This window comes from Mastomys coucha, unplaced genomic scaffold (assembly GCF_008632895.1).
Source record: "Mastomys coucha isolate ucsf_1 unplaced genomic scaffold, UCSF_Mcou_1 pScaffold13, whole genome shotgun sequence".
NCBI classification, from domain to species: Eukaryota; Metazoa; Chordata; class Mammalia; order Rodentia; family Muridae; genus Mastomys; species Mastomys coucha.
In genome coordinates this window covers 74109415-74135471 of record NW_022196895.1, presented here as the reverse complement: position 1 = coordinate 74135471, position 26057 = coordinate 74109415, and the positions used below count along the sequence as shown (strand labels likewise).

Below are 26057 nucleotides of genomic sequence, written 5' to 3'. Positions count from 1 at the left end.
AGCCAAATGATACATTCTCTTCCCAGCTGCGGGGCGGCTGCAGATTTTCAAACCTGAGGTAAAGCTAGCTTTTGGAGTAAATACAAGATGGGCAATGGGATAGCCTGAGCACAGGGAATGTCTTACTATTCCAACAGAGCCGTGCCCAGAGAGAAAGCATTTGTGGAGGACCTCAGGGATCCAAGAGATAAAGCAACTAGGAGACCTCGGGGCTGGCAGGTGCTTCCCCCAATACGGGAGCATGCATGAATACGAATTTCAAAAAAAATCAATTCCACTCTGGGTAAAAGCACATCTTGCATAGGACCTGCAAGAGATGAGGAAGGTTTTTAAATTTTTAATCTCGTTGCGTCTCAGATTCAGCTATCAAATAAGATTCAATTTTATTTAAGACCAGATCAATAGAGTACAATAAATTTCAGTTGTCCTTTGTCAGCCAGTCTCATGGGCAACACTAGCTAAAAGCCTGCTACAAAGCCTGGGCATGTAGCACCCTTTCCTTGAGACATGTCCCTGGTGGTAGGCTTAGAGAGGAACAGCACATGGAGTCTACAGAAGGGAAATAATAACCCAAACCAAGCCTATCTCCCCTCCGAGCTACCCTGACGACCACTCGGATGGCCAAGAGGGTTTCTTGAAGTTGACCAGGCTTGTTTAAGCATATCTTGTTGAACTTCACAAACTATGAACGGTTCTAGAATCCAGGCCCGTAGAGAAGCTCAGTGAGTAAAGATGTCTGTAGCTAGCTGAGCCTGATGACCTGAGTTCGATTTCCAGAATCTACACAACAGAAGGAGAGAACTGACTATCAGTAGTTGCCCTCTGACCTCCATAAGCATGTCACGGCTTGCGGACACCCAGGGCTCTCCTGGATTCAGACACTGGCCCATAGGACACTGTGTATGCCACGTATCAGGAATCAGAACCCGGAGGTGCTGGGGAAGCTGACAACCGAGGAGACACTGGTGGGAAAGCAATAAGGAGAGATTCTGCTGCAACACTGGGGTTTCGCTTTAGTCATGAGCGTAGGAGATAGCTTGGGCTGAAAGCTAAAGGCTTTACCTCTGAAGGAAGAGGGATTTATAAGAAATGCCTGCCAGGTAGGTGCCTTTGTCCGATCGTGGTCATCTTGCAACCTCAACAGCAAGGCTAAAAAAAAGCTGAAAAACACAAAAGAGCTTTCTGGAGAAGTTTGCCCCCAATGGGCACTGATGCAAAGGCGTCTCTTAAGCCGGAGCTCAGTCATTAGTCTTCATTTGCTGTCACAGGGTCAAGGACCAGCAATTTGTCTTCCATGAAAATGTTCTTCTCAGAGCATTAGTAGAGGAAAATTGGCATCAAAGCAAAACTCTGAGAGGCCTGGCAGCTTCTGAGGCGGGACCCCGAATTTAAGGGGTAAAGCCTTTCCCTGCAGGCATGGACACTCTGCAGCCCACATCTGTCCACCTCCTAGCTAAAAAGTTTTCTTACTGATTCTGTGCTTGGAATAGTGCACTGGATCACACAGGCATGTTTGCTGAGCGCCAGCCTTTACCACCTGCACGAGTTTGAGCCGGAGAAAGGCATGGAGTAGACCTACTCCAAGCCTCTCATTTATAGCAGAGGTGTTTAACTTGTCAAAGAGCACACCTTTACGAGGCTACTCTGAGTCTCAGTGTCATTTTCAGTCTGGAAAACAGCGACAGAGAGTGGGGGGTAGAGTCACTGTCAACAAAAGCCTGGAGTTCTCTTCCCTATGACCTTTCTCAGATGCAACAAAGAATAAAACCTTTCAAAATGTTGGACACCATGAGTATCCTGATGTACAAAAAGCTGTCCTTTGGGGTACAAATGACAGTGACATATAATGAAGATAATCGGAGTGTTCTCTAGGTGGTGAGTGGAGTTCCCAGGCCCGGTACTGTCTGTAGCCATCAGTTCTAGACGAAGGTTGGCATCTGCAGACCCCTCAGTTTGTTGGTGCTACCTGTCCAACTAGTGATCCTGCAGAGTGATCATCAAATCCAAATTGTCTCTGGCAATGAGATCACTGGCTGGGTTAGCAGATGCTCATGTATCACCTCTTCAGGGAGCCCTTGCCCAAGCCAACAAGTGTGAGGGACAAAGAGGGTCCAAATTAAGGAAACTGTTGGTAAGTAGGACCCTTGTTAGGCCACCAATGCCCCAGGAGGCCTCAGCTTCTTTGACCTTGCTTCCAGTGCTCTGCAGAGCTATAAAATCCCTGTCCCTGGTGCCCTCCCCTTCCCACTCATCCTTGTAGAGCCTTCCATGTTGTTCCTCAGGGAAGCAGTTGCAATATCTCTTAGCCTGCTGTGTCTTCATCCCTCTGACCTTGAGCACATCTCCATTGTGCCCATTGACCCTGGCAATGCCACAGGGTGTGTGGCCTGACCACACAGGGAGCACATTCTGTTCTGCAGCCCTTGCCACATACACTCACAGAAACAGGGCCTTGGAAGCCCCTTCCTGCTCCAACCTGTACACACTTGATTTAGAAGCCAGAAGACTTCGTAGAAGCTAGACTACTCACACATGGTACTTGATCAAGACTCCGAGAAACACTCCTACTTCTAAAACATGTAAAATGTAAGTGAGATGTACATTTCATGTGTATTTACAAATGTAAATGCTGACCAAGGCATGGCTGACCATCCCAGAGAAGCTAAATGGGAAGAACTTAGACAAGACCTGAAGGTCTATACCATCAGAGGCAGCTTCAGACTCCCTTATATCACATCTTCTTCTGGCCCTCAGCCACCTCCCTCCAGATATCTGAGCCCTTATACTGTCCCCATGAAAGCCCCCACTACAGATCATTCAGTCCAATAATAAAGACTACACTAAATAAAATACCAAGAACATTTCACATATCTTTTTAAATTTCTTACTTTATTTATTTGTATGGATGTTATGTCTGCATGTGCATCTCCACACTGTACATATGCCTAGTGCCCACAAAGGGCATAAGAGGGCATCAGATCCCTGGGACTGGAGTTACAGACAGCTGTGAGCCATTATGTACGTGCTGGGAATCAAACCCAGGCCTTTTACAAGAGCAGCAAGTAATCCTAACCGCTGAGCCGTCTCTCCAGCTCTAATACCACTATTCGGTTTCATTCACTTCAGCCTCTGCTTTCTGAAACCTGCATCTTCCATTCCCATGGCTGATGCCAGGAGGTCACAGTGCCTCTTGACAGCTAAACAGATGGGCAGAGGTCAATCTTAGTGTCTAAAAGTTTTTATTGTGTTGGGAGAACCTTCAGGGGGCAAAGAATTATTGCCATTGCGTCTCACTGAGGGCCATTGGACCAGGTAAAGATGAACTCAAATACTAGGTCATCTCCAGGAACCTCCTAGGATGAGTGTAATTGTGCGATTCATTAATGAGAATTGCATTTGTCTTTCTTCCTCCCCTGCTAGGAGCTTCATTCTGAGCCATCCTCAAGTAACATCGGACTAATTGATCTCCTTCTATTAGAGTCTCGTCTAATTTATAGGCCAAGACCCTGGGAAGTATCCTTCAAATCCGCTAGGAAGCCTCATGTAAATTTGAGAGATCAAAATGTCAAGAATGAATTTGGCTTTGGAAATCGAGAGCCCTATAGTAGAATGAATGAGTTCAGTCAGAGCCATTCCCACCAGCATAACCATCAATGCCCATAGGATGTGGCATAAGTGGGCTGCCAACGACTTCAAATTCTACCGAACTTATTTATCTCCCAGGTGCCTTGAAGTTGCACCATTGGAGAGTAATCCCACCTCGGGGCTAAAAGCTCTGAGGAGACCGTGACTTGCCACCTTAATAATTACTGTGAATTAATACTTAATATTAATTAATAATACTAAATAACTAATAGTTAATAAAGCAGGAAGAACTTCTTTTCTTCCTGAGGATGCCTCAGATGAAACGGGGCTCTGATCCCCATGGTTTGGAATTAAAAAGGGGGAGATGGGGCAGGTGGAACATAGAGGGTGGGGTGGGAGGTGTAAGAAAAGAACTTCACATTTTCCCAGCGGTCAGTCTTCCTGCAAGAAACCCACCCCGTAAGAGTCCCCAGAAGGCATCACGTTATCATTAAAAGAGTGGCAAACCCCAAGCAAAACAAATCAATGTCTTTGTTTACAAGTCTGTAGAAAACATTTCTTTTTCCCACTTCAACAGTTGCAGACAGAGGGCAAATATTTCCACGCTTCTCCATAAATCTGGAGTCAGTTGAGCTATAAGAGAATTTCTTCTTCAGTGTCCCTCATAATGGTGCGGAAAGGGGAAATAAAACTTCAGTGCCAAAGGCACAGACTTTTAAGAGCTGGCTGAAGGGCTGGAGCCAAGCCCTGGTTTCCAGGGAGAGATGGGGGGCCAGAGTTCTGCATTCCAAGCAGGCGAGGGATTTGTATACCACCTTACAGGCCCATAAATCCCCCAGCTTTAGGGCCCCCTCGAATGGCTGCCAAGCCAGAGGTACAGATTGTCCACTAGATTCTGAAGGCTACAGGATATACGACTTGAAATGTTGCCAACAGACAATGTACTTGGGAGACTGTTCTGCCTCAGCGACTGATCCAAATAATTGAAATGTAGCCTTTGAAGCACCAGGACAATTCTGAAGCTTTAATTATTTAGCAGGAAAGCATCTTAAAATACACTTAAAGTATAAAGCCCTCAAGAGACTTGTGGTGGGGAAGGCTTTGGCAGCAGGTAGATGGCCGTCTGAATCGCAGCTCCACCCCTCGAATCTGAATCAGCTGCCAGGGGTTTTAGTCTCCCTTTGTTTTGTTGTTTTAACATCTTCCACACTTTAACTTCCTCAAAATTCAAAGGGGAAATAAAAAAGAGAGAAACAAAAATTGGGATCATGACTCACTGGCGGATCTTTGTGAAGTGTGAATGAAGGCCTCTCTCAGCAAACTGCTCATTGCCTGCATCTGCTCAGGACTTCCAGTGTCTGCTGCTGTCATTGACATCCTTATGGCGACTCCTCCCCCTCTTAAAACCTACTGCGCATGCTTTCCTCCTGGCCCTCATGCCTGTTTTTATAATATGCTTTGAAACAACCTGCCTTTAGGGGCTCAGGAAGTAAAGACGGGGCCAACCCCCAAGGACAGAGTCCCCTCACGGGCTGGCTCTGCTGCCTCTGAACCACATACAACCCAACCTCACTGTATGACACAGCTGTCCCTCCACTACCTCTTCTCTGTGCTCCTTGTGAATCAGGTAAGTGCCGAGGAGCAGGCACTAGCTGTGTGACCTTGTATTCTCACCCTTTCAAGGAAACAGCAACACTGCCTCCTGGAGTGATCATGAGCATTAAGGGAAATGATGTAAAAGAAGCCAATAACACAGTGTTGGGTTCATCATGGATGCTCAATTAATGGCAGCAGTTATTATTGACTAAGAGCCATGGGGAAACGACCAAGGCCGTACAATTGCATCTTTACATTTGACCCAGCGGTGAACCTGATTTGGTTCGAGTCAGGTTTGTAAGACTATCTAATTGCCCAATCATCTCGTGTATTTGCACATTCCTTTTGCAGTTAAGGTTTTCTGAGTGTTTGGGAAGGCAGTACCACAGTGTTCAGAGGTAAATTGCCAATGGGCTGTGGTAAGCTAGCACCAGAGTTCTGCGGACACGAGGGTCTCCAAATGACAGGCTGTAGGATATAACATTGCATGAGCAGAAAATTTGAGCTAACCTGCCATGTAATGAGCCTAGCGCACACAGAAAGCCCCAGGCAGAGTCTCCTTGATCATAATGGATCACCTGAAGGGAGGACTTTGTAAATTCAATATTTATGGAAAGACTGCCCATGCTCAGAACACCTGGAAAGGCTCACATCAGCACCTAAGAGTCATTCTCCTAGAATCTCCAGCTGCCAGGCTGCTTGGCAATGTCAGTTGGCTGGTTAAAAGGGCATTTTATTAAATAAATGAGATACCGGAACTCCCACAACTAGTAGCTGAGTGACCTGGACGTAGGTGTTTACATTCCTGGAAGCTTGTTTTCTCCCTTGTTAAAGGATTGTGGTTCCACTGTGCCTACCAAGCAGAGTACGTTGGAATATGAGCACAGTAGGCCCGTTGGAATATGAGCACAGTAGGCCCATTCAAGAACTTAAACCCGGGGCCAGTATTTGCTACAAACTACCTGGCCGTCTTAGGGTAACTTGGCCTTTCTAGACTCCAACTATCCTTCATGCAGGGCTTGTAGTAAATGACTAACACATGGCTCTCCTTCAGCTCTGAAGTCCCATCTACTACAGAGAGAGGCGAGAATCCCAGGCTGTAACTACGGCCCTACCTACAGAACTGAAATATGCATCACTCTTTAAAGCTGTGGTCAGCTCCATACCTGGAATAAGGCATGCTAGCCACCTCTCAAGGTGTCTTATAGACAAAGCCCCTACAATATTTCAAATAAGGTCAAAATCCATCTCCTAAAATATAAATTAAAGCCTGAAATATACGGCAAATGTCAAGGTGGGTGTGGGGAGTGCCGTGCTGTGTGTAATTTCTGGGATTCTGTTGTTCTTTATTGGCCTCTAGGAAGTGGTGGAAAATCTAGAGGGTCTTGTGCAAAATCTGCCCGATGTCAATTCCACTCGCGGAGCAGTCCATCTTCTCTGGAGTGTGTGTGACCTTTGCAGGTTGTCACATCCTGGGCATGGCACCAAGTGATCCTCTGCAGGGGCTGGCATGGAGGAGCAGACCCTGAGCCGCAGGGCGGTGCAAGCAGCAGTTTCTGGGCCCTGTGCCAACCTCCAGATAATTGCCAGCAGCGGGAGAGAGGTGGTTGAGGTTGGCGGAGCCTGTCTCTGACAGATAGATTGCCCCCTCCTCACCGCAGCAGCATCGTGGCAGTGAGAAGGAGTGGGAGGGAGAGCCGAAATGTACTCAGGGAGGGGGCAAGAAGGGAGAGAGCAGCTGGGAACAGCTGACTGTTGGAGTGAGGGGCAAACAAAAACAGACAATGGACAGATAGCTAGGGGAATGGGAAAAAAAGACAGAGAGTCACTCACACAGGAACCAGCTCAAGAAACGAGAAGCACACAATACAGCAAGATAAGCGGAGGGAGCTCAGAGACCCGCAAAAGCCAAAACAAAGGGGAGGGTGAAGGCAACACAACCTTTGTCCTAAGCAGAATCCCATGCATGGATTTCAGGGTTCAGCGAAAAGGCAGAACTCCAACTATCAGTCACAAACAGAGTCGGGGGGAGGGGGGAAATCAAGGAGAGCCCCGAAATCCATGTAGCTATCCATGTAGCCCAGCCAGCCAACACTGTTACATGAAAAGAACAGGCCTGTTAGCATAATGAGTAATATTTACATGCAGGGTGCTCTATATCCCCTGCACAGAGCTTAACATATGCACAGACTTTCTGCTATCCACCTATAAGGTCTTTGCTAGCCATTATATCTCGTCTCTCTAGTATTCAGCAAGGCAGTAAGCATGCATAGCTGGAAGTTCACCACAAGGCCAGAGTCCACGGTAGGGCCGGAAGTCCACAGCAAGGCCTCTCCTCCTCCTCTTGTCTCTTCTCTCATGGCAAAAAATCTCAAGACAGAAATCCAAACCAGAGTCTGGCGTCTTTCCTGATGCCCCTTCCTTCCTTGACTCTGTTCCTTTCTTCTTTCCTCACCCCTCCATTCCTCCACCCACCTATTTCTCTTATTTCTTTCCATAGAACCCTACTCAAAAGCCACAAGACCTGACTGGAATACTGAGCACCGGGGTGGATCAGCTGGGTACCCTATGATTCAAGAAATAATTTCCTACAGGTACAGCTGCTGTGGCAAAGGACAAATGTAGAAGAGAGCTACTGACTGCGCACCCCTGCTGAAAGGCAGCTAGATAAATGAAGGGGCCCTCAAGGGGGCAGATGTGTAGGAGCCATATTGCTAAATATGAGGTGGAGATGGCTGTCAAGTTGTAAATATTAGAGAGACTTCCTCTGGGTGGGAAATATGAAGAATAATGTCTTCCTGGTTTTCCTAGTACCCCAAGCATGCTAACAATAGTAACTACCATTTGTTCTTGAGCTCTTTATGTGCTGGGAGCTAAGCACACATAATTTTGTCAGCCAAATGCCTATTAGGTGGGTAGTAATATTCCCATCTGAAAGATAAGCACTGCAGCTGGATTCCCTGTGCCATTCCAGACAGATCAAAGCTGACTAGTTTCCATTATTCAAGTTTTATTATATGCACTGGACAGCAACCGGGTAGGAGACTGTCCTAGATCTGGTCAGAAGAAAGATGCAATAATGGACGGAAGAGAAGGGGGGCGAGATGATAGGCAAAGAAAGACAGATGAATGGCTCTATCAATGAAGCCTGCCTGAGTAGCACTAGGGAATGGCTAGCACATGGACATGTTTGAGCTTGCAGATGAAGGAAGTTCAACAGATAATTAAGATTCATTTTGAATGAGAAGGACAGAGTATGAGGTCCGTCCGAGCTGAGCATGGGGGCTTGAATACAAAACATGGGACTGTGGAATGAAGAGAAAATACATTCCATGGTAGAAAGAATGGCCATGCCAATCGATGTGAAAATAGACTTCATGAGGTTATCTTATCTTCTGGAACATTCCAGAAGGCTCTCTCCACTCCCCTTTCTCTCTTCCCCTCTTTCCCCGTCTCTCTTACATTCAGTGTCTGTGGAGTGTATTTGTTTTATGAGGGTTGAAGGGGACTAAGGATTAAGCTCAGAATCTCTCAAGTGCCAGGCATGCCTTTCCTGACCACTGAGCTCCATCCTTGCCCTTTATTTCACTTGTTTCACTCTGAGATAGGACCTAAGCTGGCCAGGGTTTCCTCGGTTCTACAGCTCTCCTGCGTCTTTCTTCTTAGGAGCTTGGAGCAGTCACAGGCATGGGCCATCACATCGGCCCAAGAGACTCTTTGAATAAGTAGAATTGTGAGAGAAAGGCTGGTCAAGACAAGTAGAGTGGGGTTGGGTTAAAAAGAAGAAGAAAGAAAGAAAAACAAAGACATTAGAGGTTCAGTAGGTAAAGACTGAGTAGAAAATATGGCCCAGTTCCCTTCGCAGCTCTGTAAGCAAATGAAGGTCTGAATCCACTGACTCTTCCACTTAGCAAATATCTATCACATGCCCATTGTGTCCCTGAACTCAGCTAGACAGATGCATACATCAGTACACAAAGTAGGCAGAGACCCTGCTCTGGCGGGACTCTGACTCTTATAGGACATGCATGTTATGCCTCATTTAGTGATGACGGGACAGAGTCCATGTGGGTGAGATATTCAGGGTTCCTAGCAGGCAGGAATCAACCTCTGAGGTATCCATAGTGAATCTGTGTAGATGCCTGACATTGAGCAATAGGAAATAATGCAAGGGTAACCGGGATTTCGGATGGAAAAAGGTCACAGCCAAGAAGGGATTCTGTTAGCCGGGCCTGTCCTGATTGCAATTAGCAAAGCAAACTGGTTTAAGCATTAAAAGGTGATTTATAGGCTCTGTGGGCAAGCTCCTTAAAGCTAAGGGGTAAACGCGGGTGACTAGAGATGGAAGGTTTGATACTACCCATCCCCCATATCTGGCTATCGTTGAGAATTTGGTTTCAGTCCCTACGGCCTCATACCCTGGACATCTGGCTTCCTTTGTCCAGTTCCACTTGAAGCTGTGAAAGAACTGACTGTTAGTCACATGCTCGGCTGTTAGGCCATTGCAGTAACCAACAAGGTGAGTTCAGTGCTAGGCTAGGCTACCTGTTACCTGGTCCCTTTCAGTTAGTGGGACCTAAATAGTAGAAATCTACTGTCCAGACTGAGACAGTTCAAAAAGGCATCTCATCTAAAGGTCTATTGTGTTGAGGGCTTCTTCCAAAATACAGAATATAAAGTTGCTATTATTGAGAGTAGGGCAGAAATGTTACTCTCCCCCCCCACACACACACACACTCCTGCACATAAATTACAGAGTGGTGCTGTTGAACAGGAGGTGGTCTTCTGTGAATACCTCCTCCCAGAGGGACAATAAAGTGGTCCTTGGGAAGATACCGTGCGAAGTGTGAGGGGTAGGATCTCTTATCACGAAACCAGGTGCTCGTGAGGCCCAGGACTTACTAGAGCTGTCACCAGAGCCCCTGCTTGCCTTTGAAAACATGAAGACAGGGAGGGCTGTCACCCCCTTGGCCACCAACCTCCACCTCCCATTCCCAGCAGGATGGGGGACTGTGGAGAGCAGTGCCTTCAGTTGGAGGCTCTTCATTAGCTGAGAAGGGCAGCCCCGCAGGAAACCAACACTGAGGAACAAGAACAATTTGAAAGGATGCAGGAGGCATTAAGCCAGAATGGTTCTCCAGGGGGTGGTAGGGCTAAGTGGAAATGCAGGCAAAAGGAACCAACGGGGGAACAAGTGGGGCCATCATTCAGCAAAGAAAACGAATGCTTACCATCAGGGAAGAAGGCAATCTCTCTGCCAGGAAGGAGAAATCAAAGCAAAATGAAGAGAAATTTGAGCAAAAATCAATGCTTTAAAAACATATATTCATGTTTCAGAGAGAAGGTTCTGGAAACTCTGAGAGGGTCCCAGGTTGCTCTGATATGAGGAGTATTAGACCAGAAGAAAAGCTGCGTGGAGTATCTGACCTCGTCCGTGCCAGTGTCATGCTGTGTGGTCTTAAGACTTTGGACTGTCTGTCTCCACTTGTAAAATGACTTAAGAATCCCCACACTGCACGTAGAATAGTATCATGTAAGAACCTGCTGAGATGATGGAAGCGAAGAGACTTGAAAATATTAAGCAACAAGTATGTATTTAATTAGGGTAGGTGAATAATTAGAAAGTGGCAGTTAGAAATTGGGTCACTCTAATGGAATAAAGAAGGGGGCAGGGATGAAGGCTGTTTAAGGCTTCAGATTCAGGTGAGCTGGCATTCTACTCGATGCCGAGAACCAAAGTGATCTTCCCCGTGTATTTAAAAAGTATGCATAGTCGCTAAGAAGCTACATTCTCGGTCCCCGGCAAGATCAAGGAAGATGCAGAAAAATCATGAGATTAAAAACCCGAGAGCCTCCTGTTTGTCTAGTAAAACAAAACATGTACAAAATGGTACAACTCCCTCTATGAATGAAAAATGAAATGGAGGTTGGGGGATCAATAATATCAGCAGGGCTTGGAGTAAGACCTGGGCGCAGATGGACTTTGTCCTGTCTTACGTCTAGAGGTGGATAGGGGAAGGGCGAGAAGAAGACGAAGCTCATTAAGGGAGAGGTCAGAAAAACCACAGAGACAGCATGTGTGCACTGGTGTACTTGGAGAGATGGCCAGCGTAGATGAAATACTATAAGACAGAAATAACGATCATTTTTAGAAATATCGAGGCTGCAGAAATCCTTAATATTAAATGAAGGAACAGATTGCAAAGAAAAAGAAAGCCTTTGGGGGACCCTGAAACAAAGGGGCTGGCTGGGCCGACAAGTAGGTAGATGGAGAGAGGGCTCTTGAGTAAACGGGGAGGATGGATATGGGAAGGAAGATCAGCTGGCCGCAGAGGAAATAAAGAATAATGGGGGTTTGTAGATAAGTGTGTAGGTAATAAGGTAAATATTTTTCTCGTTCTAATTCTGCCATGAATTTTTCTTTATTGGGTTAGTGGATAAATGCATACGTTTAATAGGAAACTTTACATCTTCCATTTGGTACTTCGATTCTGACGTATATAATGTCCACTGAGTAGTGTAGTCCTTGAGTCAGGTTAATTCTGGTCTATGATACTTGTGCTTATTTCCAATGTTTTCTACAACAAAGTAAAAGGAGACTGGAGGGCAAGCAAGGGGGACAAGTGGGTGAGAGTGTTTGTTATGCCGCCCTGAAAACCTAAGTTCCATGCCTGGTACCCATGTAAGGTAGGAAGGAAAGGCCAACTCCACAGAGCTTCCTTTGACCTCCACACAGGCACTTATGGACTTCATGCCTTTATATACATCACATACACACAGACTGATTTTTTTTATTTATTTCAAGAAAGAATAATGGGGAACTGCTGTCAAGCCAGGGTACCTACTTGCCTACCGGGACGCGGTTGGCACGATCCTACACAGCCATAGCTGTGTATGCTATTTGTGTCCCATGCCTGGTGCGGTTAGAGACAGAGAAGGCTCCTGAGAGAAGACTGGTGTGGAGCCTCAGAGGTTATGCCTGCCAACGGAGGGAATAAAAAGCATTCTGAGAGAGGAAGGGTCAGGGGCCCAAGGTGTGCAAAACAGAGCCTCTGGTCTAAGGGTGTCTCTGAGGCCATGAGGACAGAGAAAAGGCAGGAAAGGGGGGCTGGCCCAGATGACGTAGATACATGGCCTTACACTGTGGGTGTTTGGACCAAGAGAATGAAGAGGAGAGAAAAGACTGTCAGATATTCTTATAGCTGTTTGTACAAGTACAGGGACCTGACCACTAGAGATAGTCTTATAGCAAAGTTCAAAACCATCTCTTAGTTTCTTTCAGACTTCTAGTACTCGCACATCTGTTCTTTGTGTTTGTATGCACTGCCCCTCGGCATAATAAATTTTGCTGTTATATTTTTGGTGCACAAACATTCATAATGCTGAGTGCGACAGTAGGTCACACCCTGAGCTCAGCCGTGTATCTTGTGGCTATCGTCTGCTTTCTCTCTCCTCACGACCGAATGTCGTTAGCATTTAAAACCGTGTTACAGTTTGTTAATATCTTCGTGGTTTCCTCTAACCACCATTTTTACAACTCCTTTCCTCGATTCAGCACTGAATTCATTAAGATCTCACTCGAGTCTTTCAACAGTTTCTTCACGTTCCACCAGTGGCTGAAGTTTTGCCTCTGATATTCGCAAGGCAAGGTTCAGGCAGGGACATCTTCCTGGGTCTAGGCGTTTGGGCTGTGCTTGAACAACAGTTTGGAAATATATGATCTTTGTCCTTGCCTACTTCTCAATGATGAGGTCTTGTATGTTGCATAGGACTGTGTGGAGTTATGATGAAGTGTAACGGCAGGCGTTCCACCCATGCCCAAGTACCCTGAAATAATAATGCTGAGCCTTACATATGAATAAGTGCCTATGTCAATAGCTTCGACCTATTCCCAAACTAGCCCATAACTTAATATACTGTATATTTTTGTTCTATGAATGCCAGTTACCTGGTCCTCAGTTTCATGTGACTGGCTTCCTCTGTGTCTGGGGAGAATCTCCCTTCCTGCACCTGTTTCTATCCCAGAATTCCTCTCTTTGCGCCAGAACTTTCACTTCCCCATTTGCTGCCTAAGCTAATAGGCCAACAGCATTTTTATTGACAGGTGAGACTTCCACACAGTGTACCGGAGGGTCTCATTACATGACAGACCGAAATGCCCATTTGGAAAGAAGAGTTTAGCCTGGTTTACTTCACTTCGTGTAGAATTTGGTCATCTGGATGGCGGATTGATATGCCTGCATAAATATTCCCTGACACAGTCTGTGATCTGTGGTCTGTTACTCTCTGCTTTGTGTGGCACTCAGATTTCAGTAATATTTTTCTAGAGCCCTTTTATTATCATATTCTTTAGATATGTTTTCTTTTCTGTTTTTGCTTCAGACACACACCCACACACACATACACACACACACACACACACACACACACACACATCCTTCTCAAGCCCTCTGTGCATACATCTGCACAGATCTGCTGAATATGCTCTATCTTTTATACATTTGTCCATCCTTCGTCCTTTTAAATCATTTCCTGTGACATCCTATGTCCTTATGCCTCTTTGGGGTTCTGTCGCCTAAAATGGAGATGACTTTGCTTTCCTCCATTTCTTCCTTGGGCTTGCTTACTCATGCTTATGTATTCTCTCTCTCTCTCTCTCTCTCTCTCTCTCTCTCTCTCTCTCTGTCACTCTGTCTCTCTTTCTCTCTGTGTCACTCTCTCTCTTTCCTCCTCCTCCTCCTCCTCCTCCTCCTCCTCCTCCTCCCAGATTTCTTATTTCTTCATTAAAGTCTGTTGTGTGGACATGTATGTTGGTTTTATGATAATTTTCTTAGCATACCCGGTTTCCTTTTTCTTGATGGCAACATGATTTGGGGTGTATTCTTTGTCTGTGTTTTTTCTCTAATTATCAATTTTCCTATTATAATATCTTTGTAATATTATTCTGATAAGTTCTTTTTTAATTCTGGCTAATAGTTGACTGGGACAACTCCCTTTTAGCTATCTACTTTGCAGCAAGTATTGGGGGAGGAAGGAGCCATGATTATACCCAGCATAGTCTGATTTGTTTACAACGATACTACCTATCACATGTGTGGCTATTTCATGTGTACAGGTTAATTTCACCTTTATATCTTCCCCCAAAGAAAAGTAGAGACTGATGGCTGCAAGCCTGATTAATATAAACATTTTCTCTTCTAGTTTTATTCTCCAGTAGGCATACTTAGATGTTGAGTCCACGGATTGTCTGTTTATTTGTACTTCTTAAGAAGGCCTAGGACTGCTTTTGCAAACTTCCCCCAAATGTTACATCAATTGTTCCCTCAAAGACTTTTTTTGCTTTTGCCTTCTTTCACAAACTCTGGGCTCTGCCCACTTTGATTAAATCTTTGGCAGATCTTTTAGCATCTACCGGCTGTAGTTGTAAATGCATTGCTTTAGGCAGACCCGTCTTATAAAGCTAGGTTCTGTGTTTCTGGTTCGCATTTTCTTTGGTGTTCTGAAATGAATTCAAAGGAAGTGGACAGGGCTAGCTGAACACAGCTGTATTAAAAGTAGATATTTCTTCTACACAGCTGTGCATTCTCTCACTGTCCACCCCTGAACCTCCAGCACCTAAGGCTGTAATGGGGAAAGAGGTGATGGTCCAGAAATATTTGTTAAACAAAATGAAGACATACAAAAGCAAACAAATATTTATCAGATGTAAGAGCAGAGACAAGCCTGTACTAAAGGACTTTCTTTAAAAGAACTTTAACAAAGAATGCTCCTGGCTCTTCATGGGATGAGTAAAACCTCCCCGGATCTTCTCATAGCTCAGACATTTCCAGCCTACTTTATCCATCTTTGTTGGATTTTCTTAGCATCCTGCTCTCCCTGGGCTAAGTAATTGTATCTGATACCCAGGAACCTTTAGGATCAGTGAATTCTCTAGGAGCACTTGATGTGCTGAGTTTTGTGAAACCCTAATCTAATCTCTAGCCTCTGTTTTTATGCATATGTTTTTAATTTGTTTCTACTTGGCTTGCTTCTGAAATTGGCAAGGCTCCTTTCCTCTTTAGTGTACATATTTAGGAAATTAAAGACAAAAACAAGTCTCTTTGTACCCCAATTCCACTAAATAATGGTGATAACATTCACATCACACACAACAGTGTCCCAAAAGCCCACAGGTGGCCAGAACCGTGTCCAGATGCAGGCGTTGAGCTAGGGTTATTTAAGAAAGGGGATAGTACAAAATATGAGAACTTATTTCATTCCTTGTGAATTCTTTGGGGTTTTAGATTCAGGGGTGGGGATTGGGTAGCCTCCCCTAGAAAGGACAATCTTTAGTCAATATAGCTACCAGAGTCCAGGGTTCCCTCTGGTTTCCTTTTTCAAAAAGAAAACGGACTAGAGGGATCTATGCCATCTCAGTTCTCTGAGTGGGAGAAGTATATCTCAGACTGCTCTCATGGCTTCCACTAAAGGGAAATAATAGAGGCTAAAAGATAGATTTTGGCTTCGGGCTTCCCTTAGGTCCTGCTCAGAATATTCAAACTTCGAATCCCTCACTGCACTGGTCCTTTTAGAAATCACCCATGGATGATTTCCTTTCTTTTTTCCCTTGTCTTGAATCATTCAGAATCCCTCAAATCATTCCTAATAATACACTGCTCACCACTGAGCTGACTGCAAGTGACTACCCACACCTTCCCATGCCTGTCTTCAAAAAATGTCCACACCTAGCTGGGCATTCACCCTAAAATGCACAGCATCTCAAGAGAGAAAAGGCCAGGGAGATGCCTGGCTTGTCTGCAGAGACATGATGATCGGCTCTCTTCATCTCTGCCTATAGCCAGAGTCATCAGTCTCCCTTCTCCGAGACATATATTATCCTCATACTTCCTATCACCAAACACCTTCCTCTTACATACCTGAAAATATGTGCCTACCCTCACCCAAGCTCTACCCTAGGAATGTATCTGGATATTTCTCAGTCACCCTGATTTACTGGGAACAATCCCAGTTAATGTCTGGGTACTCACTTGTCCTAGAAATGAGTATTTTTAATGACAAATTGTGTGATGTACTGAAAAGCTAATGCTTAAAATTTTAAATGCATCATAAATAAGAATGGTTCTAATTAGAAACAATGTCCTTATTTTCTTCCCTCCTTTGTTGAAAATACTAGCTCACCATGAAAATGAGGCAGGCAAAGACCTGAGTCCAAGTCCCCACACTACCTGCAGCAGGGAGAGGGAAAAAAGGTAGTGTAGTGAGATCAGTACAGTTGCTATCACGGTTGCTGGCTAGGCTCAGAGATATTTTATGGAGCTTGAAGGAAGAAGCTATTCCAGAGAATAAGAGGAAGAGGCAGGCCTCTAAGCTCAGAAGCAATGGTTTCAGAATAATGCAATTCCTGGGCCAAGGAAAATGACACTTACAACGTGTGGACATTCTGTGTGGCTCTCCCGCCTCCTTTTCTGTGACTATAATGTGCCAGTGACCTCCCTCTGTTATTTCATTTATGGCAAGGACTTTGGGTCTTGCATCTGGTTATAATGGTGATCTATGTATGCCATCTACAGTGGTCATGGCTAATGATCCTATTTTATTTCTTAATTAAGAATTTGAAAGTATCACAAATTACTGCAATTAACACACATTTTCTTCCTCATTTATTTACTTATTCAGATCCTAAAATTGCACCCTGAGCTTCAACCAACTGCAGGGTTTGGAATCTGTTAAAATATATAGCATTCATTAAAATATGCATTTGTCCCCAACAATGAGTCACTGCAGCGCAGAAATGGTGGCGTTATCTATGTAAAGGAAATGCTTCCAAAAGAATAGCCATTGAACTCAGCCCATCCAGCTTGCTACCACAAAATCTGAATTTATTGACAATGTCTTAGGTAATTTAAATATACTGAATATTTTCAAAATAACCTGATGTAGTACTTGCTTCCCATTCAGTGTTGTTGCTCTCCCTTCCAAAGCTTCTGGAAACCGAGAGCATCGCCCTACAGTCAGAACATCAGTGTTCAGTCAAGATAAGATGGGTGCTTTTAGGCTGGCTGAACTCATCAGACTGGTTTCAAAACAATGCTATTTTGAATACTGCTTAACGTCAAAAATAACTAGTAATTTTCAAGACTCAAACTTAGTTTTTTCATTCTCATGTTTTGGGTTTATTTTTTTAATTTAGGTTTCTAACTGGTTTATATGGAGACACAGTCTAAAGAGGGTGATTGAAAATAACCCCAAATTATATTTTGAGCTATGCTAAAATGCTATTCATTGCAGCCTTCTTTATAATAGGAAAAGGAGTAAAAGACCCAAAAGTGACATTAAAATATTGGGTGAACTGTAATAAAACTAAAATATTAGATGTCTACTAAATACTTGTGTGCACCTTACTATGCATGGCTGCATTATCCTAAAACAAACAAAAAAAAATTAGCTTAAAACAACAAAAATGCTAGTTAGAAGTTTATCAGATCAGAGACATCGCTTTCCTAGGTGCTCTGACATGAACCTCTCACAGAATTGCAGTGCAGATGTTTTCTGGAACCGTAGTTGTCTCATTGCCAGACTAGGAAAGGATGGGCTATGAAGTTTACTAGAAAAGTTTTTGGCCAGATTCCTTTATTCATGGACTGTGGATCAGGGGTCTCCCTCAGTTGCTTGCAATGTGAGCATTTCCGTAGGGCAGTTCATAAAATGGCTCCATTATCACAAGCAAGCCAGTGACCAAGGGGGAGTGAGCTACACAGGAGACAGAGTCGGTTTCTGTCCCTTCATCTCAGTCTTGGCACTTTCTACCTAGCCTGTTTGCTTTGACTTTAACAAGGCTCATCTCGACAGTAACCACCGAAACCCATCTGACATGCCGTCTGTCAGTTGAGGTCTGTGTATTACTAAAAGTTATCTATAGTATCAATTCAACTAGAAAAAATATTACTATAAAGCCGTGTGTACAGTATGACTCCTGTTTTCAAACTAAAGACAATATATCCATGTATACATATAGTAAAAATCTAAATGTTCCATGAGTATTTTATATATAGATCCTGTTCTTCAATCTTTCTGTGTTTTCTCTAAATAAAATTATCGTTCATAACTTTCCAAGGTATTATTAAATAAAGAAAGCAATTTAGACGTCCCGATGTTTCTAACCTCTGCTATCTTTTCAGGGCCATTTCTTACCACTTGAAGTCATCTAAACAGAAGTTCTCAAACCACCAAGACCAAGGAAACTGTGAGTGTGTGCTAGAATTTGTTGCTGATGTTATGGCTTCTAAAACAGCTGTCGTAAATAGCAATAGAATAAAGAAAAGTTAAAATAGGTTTTTGTTCTCTGAGATCACTGGGGCTCCTTGGAAACTAAAACAGACCTGAAAGAAGTGGCTTTCCTCTTGAGCTCGTGTCTTTTCCACTTGATTTTCTTTCTTACAGATATGAGCTGGCATAACTATATCGCCATCTCTGCAAAAACCTAGCGGGATAGTTTCTATTTACATGTCAAAAATAAATGAGAGGATCTGGCACTGCAGAACAAATTGAAAGGTTGAAAAATGAGAGGGGTGAGTGAGGCAGAGGACAGAGCCACTAATAATCTCCATCAGCTTTGAGTCCAGTCTCAGGTTTCAGAGCTGCTAATAATCACCATCAGCTTCGACTTCTGGCTCAGGTTAATGTTGTCTTAAGGTCACTGATGAGAATAACTGTACTGCCAAGCACAAATGTATTGATTGGTTGATAACCACACCAGCTATTTTATACCAACATGGAGAGAAAAGATAGCCACTTAGGACAGGGGAGCAGGTATCAATAAGAAAGGAAGGTAGTCATGAAGATGTCAGGATCTTAGGCCTAATATCAAATACTAGTGTCTCTTTTCATGGGAAGCCACAGGACAATAGATGTTATAACAGATAACAATCAAGATATCAATGTCATACAGCAGGTAGGAAAGCTACTCAAAGATATTAGATTGCAACAATAACTTTGAATAACTTGTATGTATAGCTGAGAGACATGTTTCTTTTTCATTATTTTTGGTTCTGAAGAATCTCTTCCAAACCTGTCACCAGCAATCTTTAAGGGACGTGTATAGTTTGGATGCATTGAATGACTTCATTGTACCTTTATGTTTTGATTTGACACAAAGAAGTGCCAAAGAGTCTCCTGCATTCTCATATGTTTTAGAAGCTTCTAGTCTGAAGTGAAATAAACAACTCGAAATGTTGTAAATGGATTTATGAGAAGTGTTGTTAGAAAGTAATAATAATTAGAGTGGGTTGTTACATTTTGTGGCTTTTAGACGTCTATAATAAGAGAAAATCTTGTACTTTAAATTTTTAGTAACATATATATATATATATATATATACATATATACATACATATTGGATTAAAACTTACCTATTTTAGTATTTTAAGAAGATGGAAAGAAGGAAGGAAAGAAAGAAGGAAGGAAGGAAGGAAGGAAGGAAGGAAGGAAGGAAGGGGAAAAGGGATTTTGAAAGTATACCCTGGCCAGGCAGTGGTGGTGCATGCCTTTAATCCCAGCACTTGGGAGGCAGAAGCAGGTGGATTTCTGAGTTCGAGGCCAGCCAGGGCTACACAGAGAAACCCTGTCTTGAAAAAACAACAACGAAAGTACACCCTGGCAAATCAGCACAGAGAATGATCACCACCATCACTGTGCTATTGCCATTATTATTCTATGGTTAACACAGACCAGTTAAAGAAATGGCGACTGTTAGTAGTTACCTCTACTAGGAAGCTAAAAGACCCAAATGAAGCTCTATGTCACCCCCTTATACTGCCATGCTTTTCTTGACAAAATTCAGGCTAGAAACACATTTTATAATACTACAAATGATGGCTAAGGGCTGGCAAGATGGGTCTGTGGGTGCAATCTCTTGCTGTAAAAGCCAAGTGACCTGAGTCTGATATGCCCAAATCCATGGTGGAAAGAAAGAACTGGCTCCTAACTTCTTACTCTGACCTCCACACATATACTATGGAATGTCCTTACACACACACACACACACACACACACACATATGCACACACACATACACATAAACACATTAATCATCATTATCTTAAATAATGACTAACTTCATTTTCTCTATAGTCGGGACATGATATGTTCAGTCTCCCCCTAGTCTTGGTATCTATACCTTTTAATGACTTAGGCTCAGAATTAAATTTTTAAAATTTAATTTTAAGTCCATTAATAAAAAATAAAAAGACAAAAATCCACTAGTCACTATTCTTGGGATCAATGTTGACATTTAAGGAGCTTTATAGCATGTGACCCAAGGGTTTGTTGTTTTTTTTTTTTTAATTTTATAAATGAGAAAATGAAAATGCAGACATGTCCAAGGTCATAAAAACAAAACAAAACAAAACAATGTGTTAAGAAGAATTTTGAGGGCTGGAGAGTTAGCTCAGAGGTTAAGAGCACTGATTGCTCTTCCAGGGGTCCTGAGTTCAATACCCAGCAACCACATGGTAGCTCATGACCATCTGTAATAGGATTTGATGCCCTCTTCTGGCCTGCAGGCATACACACAAGCAGAACACTGTATACTAATAAATAAATAGATCATTTAAAAAAATATTCATAAAGGACTATATTCCAAGTTACCACAAACTCAGAGACTTAGAGCAACTTTATAGTGCTGTAGTTCGGAAGCTGATACAGCTCTCACTGGCTAAAAGCAAGAAGCTTACAAGGCTGGGTTCCATTTTATAAACTCTGAGAACAACCCATTTACGTTCCCTTTTCAGTTTTTAAGAGCTGCCTGTGCTCCTTGGCTTTTGACCTCTTTCTCCATTTCTGAATTTGATAGTGTTCCATTTTTCTTGACCATTCTATAATCATATTTCCAACTACTACGGGAAGCAATCTTCTGCTTTTAAGGCCTCACGTGACTGGACTAGATCTAAGGTTTTAATCCTTTTGGCTCTTAAGACATAATATACATAGGTTGATGGAAATGCAGACATGCACATCTTTGAGTGGAGGCAGGCACTAATTTGTCTATCTCAGGGATAAGTCAAGAGTGTATTGGCTAAGAAAGAAATATTTGTAGACTCCTGTTGCAAGCTTGGGTCCTCTGGAATCAGTCTCTGAGACGGAAGCTTTTACATTAAAAATATGCTCTCATAACCAGCTTTTGCAGGCGATGGGAAGGTAAGGAGGCAAGAATGCTCCCAAGGAAGTGGGGGCTTCAGATGTGTCACAAAGCTTCCACTCATCATATAACAATCTCTGAAGTGAGATTTTTCAAGAGTGGCTGGATCTTTAAGCTGCTTTCCCCCGATTGCTCTGACCACATCAAGCAGTCACAAGATGTGATCGGTCCTATTAAGGAAGTGTATATCAATCTGCTCTCTTCTGAGAACAACTTGTAAATACTAAGGCAATGTGTCCCTTATCCAAGCAAGCTGCACCCATAAAACCCATTCCTAAGCTTCATGTTCTCGTGTGAAAAGAAAAATGAGGAGTTGGCTATCATCTATTTGGAATAAGACAGTTGGAAAGAAAGCACAGAGTGGTCCTAGACGTAAAGCTTAGAAATCAGTAGGGAAAGAACCCTGCATTTCATCTATATTTCAAGGTTAGACAAGGCAGGATTTGGAAGAGAAGTCCAATTTTGCTAATACTGCATGAAAAGTCAAGCAAGAGTGGGCAAGGACAACACAGGAATAGAAGAAGATCAATGGTGTTGGCTCTATTATTAAAAACACAGATGATGAATTATTGGACTGAGATCCAAAGCTAAGTCAGAAAGCCAGGGCTCTGTCTAAACTACAACAGAGAAGTGGCTATTGGCACAGGCAGGGTAGGCAGTTGTGATGGGAACTCAGGGACCCAACAACTTCTCAATTGAGTTGAAAGCAAGGTCAGCCAGGAAAGGGGTGGAGCACTGATGAGAAATTCTGTTTCAATAGAACTAAAGGCAAGAACTTAATTACCAAGGAAAGGACATTCTGTATTATTAATAGATTAAGGAGAAGGCTATGGTGTTGTATCATCTGGCCCATGAATGTCATTTGGCCCAAGTCCAAGGCCGATCCTGGCACAGGACTGAGAGATGCAAGGGTCAGAAAGATGTAGGGTAGAACCATATGCTCACTCCAGGGGAGGTACTCTCACATTATCTCAGGGCTGACCTCGGGGCTCATTTTAACTGAATCGAGTCTGCACTCAGCAAGAAGGGACAAAGACTGATTTGTTTCCACCTGCGTACCCACAGGGTTCTCTCTCCCTCAGGTCAGTGCTGAGGATCTGCATATAGGTAGCTCTGTTTGCTTGTCTTTCCAGGCAAACATCCTGGACCACTCACTCACCTCTACTTTTCCACACATTCAGACCTCAAAGTCAGGAAGTGATACCTACCAAAGAAACTTCCAGAGGCCAGAGAGATGGCTCAGTGGATAAAAGTGCTCATCACTCAAGCCTGATGACCTATGTTAAGAATCCACATAAAGCTAGATACATGTCTGTAATCCCAGGGTCCCAGTGGACAGGAGAGCCACCTGGAAGCTCACAGACCAGCTAGCCTGCAGTACACTGTGAAGTGGAGTAAACAACAGAGAACTCGACTTAAAAGAAAGTGGAAATGGAGACCATCATATACTACATAAACACACACACACACATACACACATCACACACACACCATCTTCGCATAAAAACAGAAAAAGAAAGAAAATAACAAACTTCCAGCCAGGTGCTACAGCTGTGTCCCTGGCTCAGGAGTCAGGGACAAGAGGATTGTTAGTTCAAGGTCAGCCTGATCTATGTAGTGAAATCCTATATCCTAGCTTAGTAACAACTATTATTATCATTATTAGTATTATTCATTTAAAAAGAGAGTTCCTAAATCTTCTAAAACAATATGTAGACATTACACTGGGTCAACGATGCTTGCTAAGAAAATGAGTTAGATTCTACTACATGCTTTGATCCAAGTAACACAGGTAACACGGGGTATTTCACACATGCAAATGCTAGTAAAAACACTTAAGGTACCTGTGATTCCTACAGAGCCTCCCATTTTACCAAATACCACTACTTATATTTTCTTTTGAATTTCATGGCACTGATGTGTGAGATAGGTATTATGTCTTTTGTTCGGGTTAAGAAATTAAGACTCTCAGAGTATGAGTGCCTGATGCCACCGAGTGATGATGCCACCGAGTGAGAGTGTGACTCAGGTCCTGTTTATGTTAGCTGCCTCTAGCCCATTAACAAGACAAAGCCCACATAGAAAAGAGCCTTGCATAGCAGGGCTGGAAGTTTGGGAGAAAGAAGCATCAGGAAGAGTAGAGAATACTCGATGATCCGAGCTGTGCATTAGTCACAGACCATGCTGAGCTCATAAGGGCTAGCCCTTTCTAGGTTTGACTTCTTATTTTGAGCTCACAAGAGCACTCTCACACCTTTATCTCACTTGATCAGCTCAGCAACCATGCCAGGCAGGTATGGTTCAGTTAAGAAAATAAAGCCCAGAAGTAGAGGCTCACAGCCATCCATTGGACTGAGCACAGGGTCCCCAATGAAGGAGCTAGAGAAAGGACCCAAGGAGCTGAAGGGTTTTCAGCCCCTTAGGAGGAGCAACAATATGGACTACCTAGTACCCTCAGAGCTCCCAGGGACTAAACCATCAATCAAAGAATAAACATAGTGGGACTCATGGCTCCAGCAGCATGTGTATAGTAGAGGATGGCCAAGTCAGTCATCAATGGGAGGAGAGGCCCTTGGTCCTGTGAAGGTTCTATGCCCCAGTGTAGGGGAATGTCAGGGTCAGGAAGTGGGAGAGGGTGGGTTGGTGAGCAAGGGGAGGGGGGAGGGAACAAGGGTTTCTTTTAGTTTTTGAGTTTTTTATTTTATTTTATTTTATTTTTGAAGGGGAACCTGGGAAAGGAGTTATTGTAAATAAAGAAAACATCTAATAAAAATAAATAAATAAATAAATAAATAAATAAATAAATAAATAAATAAGAAAGAAAGAAAGAAAGAAAATAAAGCCCAAAGTAGTCAAGTGGTTCAACCAAGACCAGATAGGCATTTGATAACATAGTCTTGGTCTTGGGACCAAGATTTTATGGGAGGTTGCCATTGGAATGAATGGGACGGCAGAGAATTCTGAAAACTGGCAGGAACTAGCAGTTTATTAAAAGAGTAAGCAACACACAACACACATATGAAAGTTAAAAGGGTCAATAACAGTCAAAAATGCTTTGATATGGCATACAAGAAAGAGGGACTCAGGTCACAGGCATCAAAATTTATGACCTAAGACTATGACAGAGGCAAGGGATAGAGAAGCCATTGGAAAGAACCAGGAGATCCAGGGAGAAAATGATGCATACATGTTTGGAAATTTGGCACACAGAGGTGATTATAAATAAGCAGTAAAGGTATGGGATATTTGATGCCCAGTGTCCCCCCCCTAAAAAAAAGCATATTTTAATGTTGGGAAGTTAACATTAGAACTCCCCAACATCACAAACATCAAAATGATAAATACTGCAAATAAATTCCAGGAAGATGAAAAGCTAGGAGTTTTTAAGTTTTAAAATGTTATAATAAAATTCAGGAAAGTATTTTTATGCCAGGTCATCAGGGAAGAATTTCTTAATATTCAAAACAAGCACAGAAGGAAAGGACAGATCAGATGATGGCAGAGTTTAAGTTTTCTGAAGAAGCAGAGACATCACGAGCAACACTAAAGACAGGTGATGGGTGAAGGAGCTGCCTGAGCAGGCACCTGCTTTGTCATCCGTCATTGAAATGCCAGTTAAAGCAAAGTGGTGCCATTTTACACCTATTGCATTATCAGAATTTAAAAGTTTGATGATGTCAAGAAGGTGTTGTCACCCCAAAGAAACTTCAGATTGTTTTAAATATCTCCTAGACATGAGGAGTTGCATGCCCTAACACAAACTAAGTTTATGCCACAATATTTACCCTAGATATTGTGATATGTAAAATAATGTTTATTGAGACATCTTTGTAATACCAAAAGCAGAGACAACCCACACAGTCATTGACAGGACAATGGAGAAATGCACGGATCTCACAAAAGTGAACATTCATGAGCTGTGTGGGAAAATAGTCTTTAAAAATCTAAGCTGAGTTTTTAAATTAAACTATATGGTGGTGGGGAGGGGCAGGCCACTGGTAGAGCCCTTGCCTAACATGCATAAGGCCCTAGATTTTTAGATTTCATCTCCTAGATTTCATGGAGATGAAATCTAAAAAGGATAGATAGATAGATAGATGATAGATAGATAGATAGATAGATAGATAGATAGATAGATAGATAGATGGCAAGCCATTTTAATATAACACACTTATATGTAAAACATAAAATGGTATCACTGAATATATTTCAGACATACATAATGAAAGCATAAAAGCACAGAATAATGCAAACCAGCTCTGGGGAATGCTTTTCAGAAATAAGGTAAAACAGACTCATGGAGAACAAGAAAAGAATTCAATTATATGGGTAGTGTTTTATTTGTTTAATTAAAAATAAAACAAATTCACCATTACATGTTTAATATAGAAAATGATTCAAGAAAAGGGAAAGGAAATGAGGAGCTAGAGACCACCAGCCTCTTCCCCCTGGGAGAGATGAGAAGGCGGCAAGGAGCAAGAACCTGCCAGGCGATAGGACAGACAGACAGCGTGGGGAACCTGCCAGGCGATAGGACAGACAGACAGCGTGGGGAACCCGCCAGGCGACAGGACAGACAGCGTGGGGAACCCGCCAGGCGACAGGACAGACAGACAGCGTGGGGAACCTGCCAGGCGACAGGACAGACAGCATGGGGAACCTGCCAGGCGACAGGACAGAC

The 26057-nt window shown here is 43.1% G+C and overlaps 1 protein-coding gene across 2 annotated transcripts in view; it reads left to right on the top strand.

Annotated features, from left to right (window-relative positions):
* Slc14a2 (solute carrier family 14 member 2) overlaps window positions 1-26057 on the top strand; it is a 435832-nt gene that overhangs the window by 228851 nt on the left and 180924 nt on the right. For both annotated transcript variants that reach the window (XM_031366111.1, XM_031366112.1), the window contains one exon: window positions 18360-18424. The gene's annotated coding sequence lies outside the window, so the exon portion shown is untranslated. The remainder of the gene's footprint in view (window positions 1-18359; window positions 18425-26057) is intronic.